The sequence below is a fragment of the Acanthochromis polyacanthus genome, chromosome 12, assembly GCF_021347895.1.
Source record: "Acanthochromis polyacanthus isolate Apoly-LR-REF ecotype Palm Island chromosome 12, KAUST_Apoly_ChrSc, whole genome shotgun sequence".
Classification (NCBI taxonomy): Eukaryota; Metazoa; Chordata; class Actinopteri; family Pomacentridae; genus Acanthochromis; species Acanthochromis polyacanthus.
Window position 1 is genome coordinate 41572919 of NC_067124.1, and position 16964 is coordinate 41589882.

At 36.9% G+C, this 16964-nt stretch overlaps 1 long non-coding RNA gene across 1 annotated transcript; it reads left to right on the forward strand.

The window, feature by feature from the left end:
• The first annotated feature begins 1534 nt into the window (after positions 1-1534).
• LOC127536582 (uncharacterized) lies at positions 1535-16240 on the forward strand. The gene is made up of 3 exons (XR_007945643.1): positions 1535-7238; positions 10367-10522; positions 16182-16240. It is a non-coding gene; the product is annotated as an uncharacterized LOC127536582 (long non-coding RNA).
• The last annotated feature ends 724 nt before the right edge of the window (positions 16241-16964 follow it).

The window sequence follows — 16964 nt, forward strand, 5'->3', positions numbered from 1 at the left end:
TATGTCGTCCAAAATGTCGACAAAAACGTCATAGTTTAGTATGTCGTCCAAAATGTCGACAAAAACGTCATAGTTTAGTATGTCGTCCAAAATGTGATAAAAACGTCATAGTTTAGTATGTCGTCCAAAAAATCGACAAAAACCTCATAGTTTAGTATGTCGTCCAAAATGTGATAAAAATTTCAAAGTTCAGTATGTCGTCCAAAATGTGACAAAACCGTCATAGTTTAGTATGTCGTCCAAAATGTCGACAAAAACGTCATAGTTTAGTATGTCGTCCAAAATGTGGACAAAAACGTCATAGTTTAGTATGTCGTCCAAAATATGGAAAAAAAACATCATAGTTTAGTATGTCGTCCAAGAAGTCGACAAACAGGTCATAGTTTAGGATGTCATCCAAAAGGTGACAAAAACATCATAGTTTAGTATGTCATCCAAAAAGTCGACAAAAACGTCATAGTTTAGTATGTCGTCCAAAATGTGGACAAAAACGTCATTGTTTAGTATGTCGTCCAAAATGTCGACAAAAACGTCAGTTTAGTATGTCGTCCAAAATGTGATAAAAATTTCAAAGTTCAGTATGTCGTCCAAAATGTGGACAAAAACGTCATAGTTTAGTATGTCGTCCAAAATGACGACAAAGACGTCATAGTTTAGTATGTCGTCCAAAATGTGGACAAAAACGTCATTGTTTAGTATGTCGTCCAAAATGTCGACAAAAACGTCAGTTTAGTATGTCGTCCAAAATGACGACAAAAACGTCATAGTTTAGTATGTCGTCCAAAATGTCGACAAAAACGTCATAGTTTAGTATGTCATCCAAAATGTCGACAAAAACGTCACAGTTTAGTATGTCGTCCAAAATGTGGACAAAAACGTCATAGTTTAGTATGTCGTCCAAAATGTGATAAAAACGTCATAGTTTAGTATGTCGTCCAAAAAGTCGACAAAAACGTCATAGTTTAGTATGTCGTCCAAAATGTGATAAAAACGTCATAGTTTAGTATGTCGTCCAAAATGACGACAAAAACGTCACAGTTTAGTATGTCGTCCAAAATGTGGACAAAAACGTCATTGTTTAGTATGTCGTCCAAAATGTCGACAAAAACGTCATAGTTTAGTATGTCGTCCAAAATGTCCACAAAAACGTCAGTTTAGTATGTCGTCCAAAATGACGACAAAAACGTCATAGTTTAGTATGTCGTCCAAAATGTCGACAAAAACGTCATAGTTTAGTATGTCATCCAAAATGTCGACAAAAACGTCACAGTTTAGTATGTCGTCCAAAATGTGGACAAAAACGTCATTGTTTAGTATGTCGTCCAAAATGTCGACAAAAACGTCATAGTTTAGTATGTCGTCCAAAATGACGACAAAAACGTCATAGTTTAGTATGTCGTCCAAAATGTGGACAAAAACGTCATTGTTTAGTATGTCGTCCAAAATGTCCACAAAAACGTCAGTTTAGTATGTCGTCCAAAATGACGACAAAAACGTCATTGTTTAGTATGTCGTCCAAAATGTCCACAAAAACGTCAGTTTAGTATGTCGTCCAAAATGACGACAAAAACGTCATAGTTTAGTATGTCGTCCAAAATGTCGACAAAAACGTCATAGTTTAGTATGTCATCCAAAATGTCGACAAAAACGTCACAGTTTAGTATGTCGTCCAAAATGTGGACAAAAACGTCATAGTTTAGTATGTCGTCCAAAATGTGATAAAAACGTCATAGTTTAATATGTCGTCCAAAAAGTCGACAAAAACGTCATAGTTTAGTATGTCGTCCAAAATGTGATGAAAATTTCAAAGTTCAGTATGTCGTCCAAAAAGTCGACAAAAACCTCATAGTTTAGTATGTCGTCCAAAATGTGATAAAAATTTCAAAGTTCAGTATGTCGTCCAAAATGTGACAAAACCGTCATAGTTTAGTATGTCGTCCAAAATGTCGACAAAAATGTCATAGTTTAGTATGTCGTCCAAAATGTCGACAAAAACGTCATAGTTTCGTATGTCGTCAAAAATGTGATAAAAACGTCATAGTTTAGTATGTCGTCCAAAATATGGAAAAAAAACATCATAGTTTAGTATGTCGTCCAAAACGTGGACAAAAACGTCATAGTTTAGTATGTCGTCCAAAATGTGGACAAAAACATCATAGTTTACTATGTCGTCCAAAATGTGACAAAAACGTCGTAGTTTAGTATGTCGTCCAAAATGTGGACAAAAACGTCATAGTTTAGTATGTCGTCCAAAAAGTCGACAAAAACGTCATAGTTTAGTATGTCGTCCAAAATGTGGACAAAAGCGTCATAGTTTAGTATGTCGTCCAAAATGTCGACAAAAACATCATAGTTTCGTATGTCGTCCAAAATGTGACAAAAACGTCATAGTTTAGTATGTCGTCCAAAATGTGATAAAAACGTCATAGTTTTGTAAGTCGTCTTTTTTAGCAAAATCTCATTCCACCCACAATCAGACTGTGTGAGATAGCTCCTCCGCGTTCGTTGAATGAATGGCAGGACAAGGTATTTAGGTCTCATTAAACATGTTTATTCAACAGTAGATTGAATATAGCAGCCAGAGCTCCAAACTTGTATCAGTGTCAACAACAGGATATTGTCAGTTCATGTTGTCTGAAACGCTATTCTTCCCCTGACCCAGCCTCAAATCCAGTTTCAAAGGTGCGTAAGCACTCAGGAAGTGTCTTTCTTCTGATTGGTGGTCTTCTGTGCATCTGACCCCTTCCTTTGTGTATGAGCCGCCATCTTGTTCTGCTCCTGCTCTGGTTTGCTGTGCTCTGGGTACCAAGACCGAAGCAGTTGTTCTTACCTGTGGAACAGAGTTTTCCAGCATAACCTTGAAACAGTCCTCGTACTTTTCTTCTCTGAAACAGCACACAGTGTAAAACATTTGGAATAGGAATCTATAAAAGCAAGCAGTTAGTATGAAAACAATTAGTATAAAAACAGTTGGTATCAAAACTCATTTTGTAGAAATATCATACAAATCCCAGACGTCCAAAATATGACCAAAAACATCGTCGTATAGTATGCCGTCCAAAAACTCGACAAAAACGTCATAGTTTAGTATGTCGTCCAAAATGTGGACAAAAGCGTCACAGTTTCATATGTCGTCCAAAATGTGACAAAAACGTCATAGTTTAGTATGTTGTCCAAAATGTGATAAAAACGTCATTGTTTAGTATGTCGTCCAAAATGTCGACAAAAACGTCATAGTTTCGTATGTCGTCCAAAATGTGACAAAAACATCATACTTTAGTATGTCGTCCAAAATGTGGACAAAAACGTCATAGTTAAGTATGTTGTCCAAAATGTGGACAACAACGTCATAGTTTAGTATGTCGTCCAAAATATGGAAAAAAATGTCATTGTTTAGTATGTCATCCAAAACGTGGACAAAAACGTCATAGTTTAGTATGTCGTCCAAAATGTGGACAGCAACGTCATAGTTTAGTATGTCGTCCAAAATGTGGACAACAACGTCATAGTTTAGTATGTCGTCCAAAATATGGAAAAAAATGTCATAGTTTAGTATGTCATCCAAAACGTGGACAAAAACGTCATAGTTTAGTATGTCGTCCAAAATGTGACAAAAACGTCATAGTTTAGTATGTCGTCCAAAATGTGGACAACAACGTCATAGTTTAGTATGTCGTCCAAAATGTGGACAAAAACGTCATAGGTTAGTATGTCGTCCAAGAAGTCGACAAACAGGTCATAGTTTTGGATGTCGTCCAAAAGGTGACAAAAACGTCATAGTTCAGTATGTCATCCAAAAAGTCGACAAAAAACTCATAGTTTAGTATGTCGTCCAAAATGTGATAAAAATTTCAAAGTTCAGTATGTCGTCCAAAATGTGACAAAACCGTCATAGTTTAGTATGTCGTCCAAAATGTCGACAAAAACGTCATAGTTTAGTATGTCGTCCAAAATGTCGACAAAAACGTCATAGTTTCGTTTGTCGTCCAAAATGTGATAAAAACGTCATAGTTTAGTATGTCGTCCAAAATGTGGACAAAAACGTCATAGGTTAGTATGTCGTCCAAGAAGTCGACAAACAGGTCATAGTTTAGGATGTCGTCCAAGAAGTCGACAAAAACATCATAGTTTCGTATGTCGTCCAAAATGTGACAAAAACGTCATAGTTTAGTATGTCGTCCAAAATGTCGACAAAAACGTCATAGTTTAGTATGTCGTCCAAAATGTGGACAAAAACGTCATAGTTTAGTATGTCGTCCAAAATGTGGAAAAAAACATCATAGTTTAGTATGTCGTCCAAAACGTGGACAAAAACGTCATAGTTTAGTATGTCGTCCAAAATGTGATAAAAACGTCATAGTTTCGTATGTCGTCCAAAAAGTCGACGAAAACGTCATAGTTTAGTATGTCGTCCAAAAAGTCGACAAAAACGTCATAGTTTAGTATGTCGTCCAAAATGTGGACAAAAGCGTCATAGTTTAGTATGTCGTCCAAAATGTCGACAAAAACATCATAGTTTCGTATGTCGTCCAAAATGTGACAAAAACGTCATAGTTTAGTATGTCGTCCAAAATGTGATAAAAACGTCATAGTTTTGTAAGTCGTCTTTTTTAGCAAAATCTCATTCCACCCACAATCAGACTGTGTGAGATAGCTCCTCCGCGTTCGTTGAATGAATGGCAGGACAAGGTATTTAGGTCTCATTAAACATGTTTATTCAACAGTAGATTGAATATAGCAGCCAGAGCTCCAAACTTGTATCAGTGTCAACAACAGGATATTGTCAGTTCATGTTGTCTGAAACGCTATTCTTCCCCTGACCCAGCCTCAAATCCAGTTTCAAAGGTGCGTAAGCACTCAGGAAGTGTCTTTCTTCTGATTGGTGGTCTTCTGTGCATCTGACCCCTTCCTTTGTGTATGAGCCGCCATCTTGTTCTGCTCCTGCTCTGGTTTGCTGTGCTCTGGGTACCAAGACCGAAGCAGTTGTTCTTACCTGTGGAACAGAGTTTTCCAGCATAACCTTGAAACAGTCCTCGTACTTTTCTTCTCTGAAACAGCACACAGTGTAAAACATTTGGAATAGGAATCTATAAAAGCAAGCAGTTAGTATGAAAACAATTAGTATAAAAACAGTTGGTATCAAAACTCATTTTGTAGAAATATCATACAAATCCCAGACGTCCAAAATATGACCAAAAACATCGTCGTATAGTATGCCGTCCAAAAACTCGACAAAAACGTCATAGTTTAGTATGTCGTCCAAAATGTGGACAAAAGCGTCACAGTTTCATATGTCGTCCAAAATGTGACAAAAACGTCATAGTTTAGTATGTTGTCCAAAATGTGATAAAAACGTCATTGTTTAGTATGTCGTCCAAAATGTCGACAAAAACGTCATAGTTTCGTATGTCGTCCAAAATGTGACAAAAACATCATACTTTAGTATGTCGTCCAAAATGTGGACAAAAACGTCATAGTTAAGTATGTTGTCCAAAATGTGGACAACAACGTCATAGTTTAGTATGTCGTCCAAAATATGGAAAAAAATGTCATTGTTTAGTATGTCATCCAAAACGTGGACAAAAACGTCATAGTTTAGTATGTCGTCCAAAATGTGGACAGCAACGTCATAGTTTAGTATGTCGTCCAAAATGTGGACAACAACGTCATAGTTTAGTATGTCGTCCAAAATATGGAAAAAAATGTCATAGTTTAGTATGTCATCCAAAACGTGGACAAAAACGTCATAGTTTAGTATGTCGTCCAAAATGTGACAAAAACGTCATAGTTTAGTATGTCGTCCAAAATGTGGACAACAACGTCATAGTTTAGTATGTCGTCCAAAATGTGGACAAAAACGTCATAGGTTAGTATGTCGTCCAAGAAGTCGACAAACAGGTCATAGTTTTGGATGTCGTCCAAAAGGTGACAAAAACGTCATAGTTCAGTATGTCATCCAAAAAGTCGACAAAAAACTCATAGTTTAGTATGTCGTCCAAAATGTGATAAAAATTTCAAAGTTCAGTATGTCGTCCAAAATGTGACAAAACCGTCATAGTTTAGTATGTCGTCCAAAATGTCGACAAAAACGTCATAGTTTAGTATGTCGTCCAAAATGTCGACAAAAACGTCATAGTTTCGTTTGTCGTCCAAAATGTGATAAAAACGTCATAGTTTAGTATGTCGTCCAAAATGTGGACAAAAACGTCATAGGTTAGTATGTCGTCCAAGAAGTCGACAAACAGGTCATAGTTTAGGATGTCGTCCAAGAAGTCGACAAAAACATCATAGTTTCGTATGTCGTCCAAAATGTGACAAAAACGTCATAGTTTAGTATGTCGTCCAAAATGTCGACAAAAACGTCATAGTTTAGTATGTCGTCCAAAATGTGGACAAAAACGTCATAGTTTAGTATGTCGTCCAAAATGTGGAAAAAAACATCATAGTTTAGTATGTCGTCCAAAACGTGGACAAAAACGTCATAGTTTAGTATGTCGTCCAAAATGTGATAAAAACGTCATAGTTTCGTATGTCGTCCAAAAAGTCGACGAAAACGTCATTGTTTACTGTCGTCCAAAATGTGGACAAAAACATCATAGTTTACTATGTCGTCCAAAATGTGGCAAAAACGTCGTAGTTTAGTATGTCGTCCAAAATGTCGACAAAAACGTCATAGTTTCGTATGTCGTCCAAAATGTCGACAAAAACGTCATAGTTTCGTATGTCGTCCAAAATGTGACAAAAACGTCATAGTTTAGTATGTCGTCCAAAATGTGATAAAAACGTCATAGTTTAGTATGTCGTCCAAAATGTCGACAAAAACGTCACAGTTTCGTATGTCGTCCAAAATGTCGACAAAAACGTCACAGTTTCGTATGTCGTCCAAAATGTGATAAAAACGTCATAGTTTAGTATGTCGTACAAGATGTGGACAAAAGCGTCATAGTTTCGTATGTCGTCCAAAATATGATAAAAACGTCATAGTTTAGTATGTCGTCCAAAATGTGGACAAAAACGTCATAGTTTAGTATGTCGTCCAAAAAGTCGACAAAAACGTCATAGTTTAGTATGTCGTCCAAAAAGTCGACAAAAACGTCATAGGTTAGTATGTCGTTCAAAATGTGGACAAAAACTTCATAGTTTTGTAAGTTGTCTGTTTTAGCAAAATCTCATTCCACCCACAATCAGACTGTGTGAGATAGCTCCTCCGCGTTCGTTGAATGAAATGACAGGACATGGTATTTTGGTCTCATTAAACATGTTTATTCAACAGTAGATTGAATATAGCAGCCAGAGCTCCAAACTTGTATCAGTGTCAACAACAGGATATTGTCAGTTCATGTTGTCTGAAACGCTATTCTTCCCCTGACCCAGCCTCAAATCCAGTTTCAAAGGTGCGTAAGCACTCAGGATGTGTCTTTCTTCTGATTGGTGGTCTTCTGTGCATCTGACCCCTTCCTTTGTGTATGAGCCGCCATCTTGTTCTGCTCCTGCTCTGGTTTGCTGTGCTCTGGGTACCAAGACCGAAGCAGTTGTTCTTACCTGTGGAACAGAGTTTTCCAGCATAACCTTGAAACAGTCCTCGTACTTTTCTTCTCTGAAACAGCACACAGTGTAAAACATTTGGAATAGGAATCTATAAAAGCAAGCAGTTAGTATGAAACAATTAGTATAAAAACAGTTGGTATCAAAACTCATTTTGTAGAAATATCATACAAATCCCAGACGTCCAAAATATGACCAAAAACATCGTCGTATAGTATGCCGTCCAAAAACTCGACAAAAACGTCATAGTTTAGTATGTCGTCCAAAATGTGGACAACAACGTCATAGTTTAGTATGTCGTCCAAAATATGGAAAAAATGTCATAGTTTAGTATGTCGTCCAAAACGTGGACAAAAACGTCATAGTTTAGTATGTCGTCCAAAATGTCGACAAAAATGTCATAGTTTAGTATGTCGTCCAAAATGTGGACAACAACGTCATAGTTTAGTATGTCGTCCTAAAAGTCGACAAAAACGTCATAGTTTACTATCTCGTCCAAAATGTGACAAAAACATCATAGTTTCGTATGTCGTCCAAAAAGTCGACAAAAACGTCATAGTTTAGTATGTCGTCCAAAATGTGGACAACAACGTCATTGTTTAGTATGTCGTCCAAAATATGGAAAAAAATGTCATAGTTTAGTATGTCGTCCAAAACGTGGACAAAAACGTCATAGTTTAGTATGTCGTCCTAAAAGTTGACAAAAACGTCATAGTTTACTATCTCGTCCAAAATGTGACAAAAACATCATAGTTTCGTATGTCGTCCAAAAAGTCCACGAAAACGTCATAGTTTAGTATGTCCTCCAAAATGTGGACAAAAACGTCATAGTTTAGTATGGCGTCCAAATTGTTGACAAAAACGTCATAGTTTCATATGTCGTCCAAAAGGTTACAAAAACGTCATAGGTGAGTATGTCGTCCAAAAAGTCGACAAAAACGTCATAGTTTCATATGTCGTCCAAAAGGTTACAAAAACGTCATAGTTTAGTATGTCGTCCAAAATGTGGACAACAACGTCATAGTTTAGTATGTCGTCCAAAATATGGAAAAAAATGTCATAGTTTAGTATGTCGTCCAAAACGTGGACGAAAACGTCATAGTTTAGTATGTCGTCCAAAATGTGGACAAAAACGTCATAGTTTAGTATGTCGTCCAAAATGTGGACAACAACGTCATAGTTTAGTATGTCGTCCAAAATATGGAAAAAAAACGTCATAGTTTAGTATGTCGTCCAAAACGTGGACAACAACGTCATAGTTTAGTATGTCGTCCAAAATATGGAAAAAATGTCATAGTTTAGTATGTCATCCAAAACGTGGACAAAAACGTCATAGTTTAGTATGTCGTCCAAAATGTGACAAAAACGTCATAGTTTAGTATGTCGTCCAAAATGTGGACAACAACGTCATAGTTTAGTATGTCGTCCAAAATGTGGACAAAAACGTCATAGTTTAGTATGTCGTCCAAGAAGTCGACAAACAGGTCATAGTTTTGGATGTCGTCCAAAAGGTGACAAAAACGTCATAGTTCAGTATGTCATCCAAAAAGTCGACAAAAAACTCATAGTTTAGTATGTCGTCCAAAATGTGATAAAAATTTCAAAGTTCAGTATGTCGTCCAAAATGTGACAAAACCGTCATAGTTTAGTATGTCGTCCAAAATGTCGACAAAAACGTCATAGTTTAGTATGTCGTCCAAAATGTCGACAAAAACGTCATAGTTTCGTTTGTCGTCCAAAATGTGATAAAAACGTCATAGTTTAGTATGTCGTCCAAAATGTGGACAAAAACGTCATAGGTTAGTATGTCGTCCAAGAAGTCGACAAACAGGTCATAGTTTAGGATGTCGTCCAAGAAGTCGACAAACAGGTCATAGTTTAGGATGTCGTCCAAAAGGTGACAAAAACGTCATAGTTTAGTATGTCGTCCAAAAAGTCGACAAAAACGTCATAGTTTAGTATGTCGTCCAAAATGTGGACAAAAACGTCATAGTTTAGTATGTCGTCCAAAATATGGAAAAAAACATCATAGTTTAGTATGTCGTCCAAAACGTGGACAAAAACGTCATAGTTTAGTATGTCGTCCAAAATGTGATAAAAACGTCATAGTTTCGTATGTCGTCCAAAAAGTCGACGAAAACGTCATTGTTTACTGTCGTCCAAAATGTGGACAAAAACATCATAGTTTACTATGTCGTCCAAAATGTGGCAAAAACGTCGTAGTTTAGTATGTCGTCCAAAATGTCGACAAAAACGTCATAGTTTCGTATGTCGTCCAAAATGTCGACAAAAACGTCATAGTTTCGTATGTCGTCCAAAATGTGACAAAAACGTCATAGTTTCGTATGTCGTCCAAAATGTGATAAAAACGTCATAGTTTAGTATGTCGTCCAAAATGTCGACAAAAACGTCACAGTTTCGTATGTCGTCCAAAATGTCGACAAAAACGTCACAGTTTCGTATGTCGTCCAAAATGTGATAAAAACGTCATAGTTTAGTATGTCGTACAAGATGTGGACAAAAGCGTCATAGTTTCGTATGTCGTCCAAAATATGATAAAAACGTCATAGTTTAGTATGTCGTCCAAAATGTGGACAAAAACGTCATAGTTTAGTATGTCGTCCAAAAAGTCGACAAAAACGTCATAGTTTCGTATGTCGTCCAAAATGTGACAAAAACGTCATAGTTTAGTATGTCGTCCAAAATGTGATAAAAACGTCATAGTTTTGTAAGTCGTCTTTTTTAGCAAAATCTCATTCCACCCACAATCAGACTGTGTGAGATAGCTCCTCCGCGTTCGTTGAATGAATGGCAGGACAAGGTATTTAGGTCTCATTAAACATGTTTATTCAACAGTAGATTGAATATAGCAGCCAGAGCTCCAAACTTGTATCAGTGTCAACAACAGGATATTGTCAGTTCATGTTGTCTGAAACGCTATTCTTCCCCTGACCCAGCCTCAAATCCAGTTTCAAAGGTGCGTAAGCACTCAGGAAGTGTCTTTCTTCTGATTGGTGGTCTTCTGTGCATCTGACCCCTTCCTTTGTGTATGAGCCGCCATCTTGTTCTGCTCCTGCTCTGGTTTGCTGTGCTCTGGGTACCAAGACCGAAGCAGTTGTTCTTACCTGTGGAACAGAGTTTTCCAGCATAACCTTGAAACAGTCCTCGTACTTTTCTTCTCTGAAACAGCACACAGTGTAAAACATTTGGAATAGGAATCTATAAAAGCAAGCAGTTAGTATGAAAACAATTAGTATAAAAACAGTTGGTATCAAAACTCATTTTGTAGAAATATCATACAAATCCCAGACGTCCAAAATATGACCAAAAACATCGTCGTATAGTATGCCGTCCAAAAACTCGACAAAAACGTCATAGTTTAGTATGTCGTCCAAAATGTGGACAAAAGCGTCACAGTTTCATATGTCGTCCAAAATGTGACAAAAACGTCATAGTTTAGTATGTTGTCCAAAATGTGATAAAAACGTCATTGTTTAGTATGTCGTCCAAAATGTCGACAAAAACGTCATAGTTTCGTATGTCGTCCAAAATGTGACAAAAACATCATACTTTAGTATGTCGTCCAAAATGTGGACAAAACGTCATAGTTAAGTATGTTGTCCAAAATGTGGACAACAACGTCATAGTTTAGTATGTCGTCCAAAATATGGAAAAAAATGTCATTGTTTAGTATGTCATCCAAAACGTGGACAAAAACGTCATAGTTTAGTATGTCGTCCAAAATGTGGACAGCAACGTCATAGTTTAGTATGTCGTCCAAAATGTGGACAACAACGTCATAGTTTAGTATGTCGTCCAAAATATGGAAAAAAATGTCATAGTTTAGTATGTCATCCAAAACGTGGACAAAAACGTCATAGTTTAGTATGTCGTCCAAAATGTGACAAAAACGTCATAGTTTAGTATGTCGTCCAAAATGTGGACAACAACGTCATAGTTTAGTATGTCGTCCAAATGTGGACAAAAACGTCATAGGTTAGTATGTCGTCCAAGAAGTCGACAAACAGGTCATAGTTTTGGATGTCGTCCAAAAGGTGACAAAAACGTCATAGTTCAGTATGTCATCCAAAAAGTCGACAAAAACTCATAGTTTAGTATGTCGTCCAAAATGTGATAAAAATTTCAAAGTTCAGTATGTCGTCCAAAATGTGACAAAACCGTCATAGTTTAGTATGTCGTCCAAAATGTCGACAAAAACGTCATAGTTTAGTATGTCGTCCAAAATGTCGACAAAAACGTCATAGTTTCGTTTGTCGTCCAAAATGTGATAAAAACGTCATAGTTTAGTATGTCGTCCAAAATGTGGACAAAAACGTCATAGGTTAGTATGTCGTCCAAGAAGTCGACAAACAGGTCATAGTTTAGGATGTCGTCCAAGAAGTCGACAAAAACATCATAGTTTCGTATGTCGTCCAAAATGTGACAAAAACGTCATAGTTTAGTATGTCGTCCAAAATGTCGACAAAAACGTCATAGTTTAGTATGTCGTCCAAAATGTGGACAAAAACGTCATAGTTTAGTATGTCGTCCAAAATGTGGAAAAAAACATCATAGTTTTAGTATGTCGTCCAAAACGTGGACAAAAACGTCATAGTTTAGTATGTCGTCCAAAATGTGATAAAAACGTCATAGTTTCGTATGTCGTCCAAAAAGTCGACGAAAACGTCATTGTTTACTGTCGTCCAAAATGTGGACAAAAACATCATAGTTTACTATGTCGTCCAAAATGTGGCAAAAACGTCGTAGTTTAGTATGTCGTCCAAAATGTCGACAAAAACGTCATAGTTTCGTATGTCGTCCAAAATGTCGACAAAAACGTCATAGTTTCGTATGTCGTCCAAAATGTGACAAAAACGTCATAGTTTAGTATGTCGTCCAAAATGTGATAAAAACGTCATAGTTTAGTATGTCGTCCAAAATGTCGACAAAAACGTCACAGTTTCGTATGTCGTCCAAAATGTCGACAAAAACGTCACAGTTTCGTATGTCGTCCAAAATGTGATAAAAACGTCATAGTTTAGTATGTCGTACAAGATGTGGACAAAAGCGTCATAGTTTCGTATGTCGTCCAAAATATGATAAAAACGTCATAGTTTAGTATGTCGTCCAAAATGTGGACAAAAACGTCATAGTTTAGTATGTCGTCCAAAAAGTCGACAAAAACGTCATAGTTTAGTATGTCGTCCAAAAAGTCGACAAAAACGTCATAGGTTAGTATGTCGTTCAAATGTGGACAAAAACTTCATAGTTTTGTAAGTTGTCTGTTTTAGCAAAATCTCATTCCACCCACAATCAGACTGTGTGAGATAGCTCCTCCGCGTTCGTTGAATGAAATGACAGGACATGGTATTTTGGTCTCATTAAACATGTTTATTCAACAGTAGATTGAATATAGCAGCCAGAGCTCCAAACTTGTATCAGTGTCAACAACAGGATATTGTCAGTTCATGTTGTCTGAAACGCTATTCTTCCCCTGACCCAGCCTCAAATCCAGTTTCAAAGGTGCGTAAGCACTCAGGATGTGTCTTTCTTCTGATTGGTGGTCTTCTGTGCATCTGACCCCTTCCTTTGTGTATGAGCCGCCATCTTGTTCTGCTCCTGCTCTGGTTTGCTGTGCTCTGGGTACCAAGACCGAAGCAGTTGTTCTTACCTGTGGAACAGAGTTTTCCAGCATAACCTTGAAACAGTCCTCGTACTTTTCTTCTCTGAAACAGCACACAGTGTAAAACATTTGGAATAGGAATCTATAAAAGCAAGCAGTTAGTATGAAAACAATTAGTATAAAAACAGTTTGGTATCAAACTCATTTTGTAGAAATATCATACAAATCCCAGACGTCCAAAATATGACCAAAAACATCGTCGTATAGTATGCCGTCCAAAACTCGACAAAAACGTCATAGTTTAGTATGTCGTCCAAAATGTGGACAACAACGTCATAGTTTAGTATGTCGTCCAAAATATGGAAAAAAATGTCATAGTTTAGTATGTCGTCCAAAACGTGGACAAAAACGTCATAGTTTAGTATGTCGTCCAAAATGTCGACAAAAATGTCATAGTTTAGTATGTCGTCCAAAATGTGGACAACAACGTCATAGTTTAGTATGTCGTCCTAAAAGTCGACAAAAAACGTCATAGTTTACTATCTCGTCCAAAATGTGACAAAAACATCATAGTTTCGTATGTCGTCCAAAAAGTCGACAAAAACGTCATAGTTTAGTATGTCGTCCAAAATGTGGACAACAACGTCATTGTTTAGTATGTCGTCCAAAATATGGAAAAAAATGTCATAGTTTAGTATGTCGTCCAAAACGTGGACAAAAACGTCATAGTTTAGTATGTCGTCCTAAAAGTTGACAAAAACGTCATAGTTTACTATCTCGTCCAAAATGTGACAAAAACATCATAGTTTCGTATGTCGTCCAAAAAGTCCACGAAAACGTCATAGTTTAGTATGTCCTCCAAAATGTGGACAAAAACGTCATAGTTTAGTATGGCGTCCAAATTGTTGACAAAAACGTCATAGTTTCATATGTCGTCCAAAGGTTACAAAACGTCATAGGTGAGTATGTCGTCCAAAAAGTCGACAAAAACGTCATAGTTTCATATGTCGTCCAAAAGGTTACAAAAACGTCATAGTTTAGTATGTCGTCCAAAATGTGGACAACAACGTCATAGTTTAGTATGTCGTCCAAATATGGAAAAAAATGTCATAGTTTAGTATGTCGTCCAAAACGTGGAGAAAACGTCATAGTTTAGTATGTCGTCCAAATGTGGACAAAAACGTCATAGTTTAGTATGTCGTCCAAATGTGGACAACAACGTCATAGTTTAGTATGTCGTCCAAAATATGGAAAAAAACGTCATAGTTTAGTATGTCGTCCAAAACGTGGACAACAACGTCATAGTTTAGTATGTCGTCCAAAATATGGAAAAAAATGTCATAGTTTAGTATGTCATCCAAAACGTTGGACAAAAACGTCATAGTTTAGTATGTCGTCCAAAATGTGACAAAAACGTCATAGTTTAGTATGTCGTCCAAAATGTGGACAACAACGTCATAGTTTAGTATGTCGTCCAAAATGTCGACAAAAACGTCATAGTTTAGTATGTCGTCCAAGAAGTCGACAACAGGTCATAGTTTTGGATGTCGTCCAAAAGGTGACAAAAACGTCATAGTTCAGTATGTCATCCAAAAGTCGACAAAAAACTCATAGTTTAGTATGTCGTCCAAAATGTGATAAAAATTTCAAAGTTCAGTATGTGTCCAAAATGTGACAAAACCGTCATAGTTTAGTATGTCGTCCAAAATGTGACAAAAACGTCATAGTTTAGTATGTCGTCCAAATGTCGACAAAAACGTCATAGTTTCGTTTGTCGTCCAAAATGTGATAAAAACGTCATAGTTTTAGTATGTCGTCCAAAATGTGGACAAAAACGTCATAGGTTAGTATGTCGTCCAAGAAGTCGACAAACAGGTCATAGTTTAGGATGTCGTCCAAGAAGTCGACAAACAGGTCATAGTTTAAGGATGTCGTCCAAAAGGTGACAAAACGTCATAGTTTAGTATGTCGTCCAAAAAGTCGACAAAAAACGTCATAGTTTAGTATGTCGTCAAAATGTGGACAAAAACGTCATAGTTTAGTATGTCGTCCAAATATGGAAAACACATCATAGTTTAGTAATGTCGTCCAAAACGTGGACAAAACGTCATGTTTAGTATGTTCGTCCAAAATGTGATAAAAACGTCATAGTTTCGTATGTCGTCCAAAAAGTCGACGAAAACGTCATTGTTTACTGTCGTCCAAAATGTGGACAAAAACATCATAGTTTACTATGTCGTCCAAAATGTGGCAAAAACGTCGTAGTTTAGTATGTCGTCCAAATGTCGACAAAAACGTCATAGTTTCGTATGTCGTCCAAATGTCGACAAAAACGTCATAGTTTTCGTATGTCGTCCAAAATGTGACAAAAACGTCATAGTTTCGTATGTCGTCCAAAATGTGATAAAAACGTCATAGTTTAGTATGTCGTCAAAATGTCGACAAAAACGTCACAGTTTCGTATGTCGTCCAAAATGTCGACAAAAACGTCACAGTTTCGTATGTCGTCCAAAATGTGATAAAAACGTCATAGTTTAGTATGTCGTACAAGATGTGGACAAAAGCGTCATAGTTTCGTATGTCGTCCAAATATGATAAAACGTCATAGTTTAGTATGTCGTCCAAAATGTGGACAAAACGTCATAGTTTAGTATGTCGTCAAAAAGTCGACAAAACGTCATAGTTTAGTATGTCGTCCAAAAAGTCGACAAAAACGTCATAGGTTAGTATGTCGTTCAAATGTGGACAAAAACTTCATAGTTTTGTAAGTTGTCTGTTTTAGCAAAATCTCATTCCACCCACAATCAGACTGTGTGAGATAGCTCCTCCGCGTTCGTTGAATGAAATGACAGGACAAGGTATTTTGGTCTCATTAAACATGTTTATTCAACAGTAGATTGAATATAGCAGCCAGAGCTCCAAACTTGTATCAGTGTCACAACAGGATATTGTCAGTTCATGTTGTCTGAAACGCTATTCTTCCCCTGACCCAGCCTCAAATCCAGTTTCAAAGGTGCGTAAGCACTCAGGATGTGTCTTTCTTCTGATTGGTGGTCTTCTGTGCATCTGACCCTTCCTTTGTGTATGAGCCGCCATCTTGTTCTGCTCCTGCTCTGGTTTGCTGTGCTCTGGGTACCAAGACCGAAGCAGTTGTTCTTACCTGTGGAACAGAGTTTTCCAGCATAACCTTGAACAGTCCTCGTACTTTTCTCTCTGAAACAGCACACAGTGTAAAACATTTGGAATAGGAATCTATAAAAGCAAGCAGTTAGTATGAAAACATTAGTATAAAAACAGTTGGTATCAAAACTCATTTTTGTAGAAATATCATACAAATCCCAGACGTCCAAAATATGACCAAAAACATCGTCGTATAGTATGCCGTCCAAAAACTCGACAAAAACGTCATAGTTTAGTATGTCGTCCAAAATGTGGACAACAACGTCATAGTTTAGTATGTCGTCCAAAATATGGAAAAAAATGTCATAGTTTAGTATGTCGTCCAAAACGTGGACAAAAACGTCATAGTTTAGTATTCGTCCAAAATGTGGACAAAAATGTCATAGTTTAGTATGTCGTCCAAAATGTGGACACAACGTCATAGTTTAGTATGTCGTCCAAAGTATGGAATAAAATGTCATAGTTTAGTATGTCGTCCAAACGTGGACAAAAACGTCATAGTTTAGTATGTCGTCCTAAAAGTCGACAAAAACGTCATAGTTTACTATCTCGTCCAAAATGTGACAAAAACATCATAGTTTCGTATGTCGTCCAAAAAGTCGACAAAACGTCATAG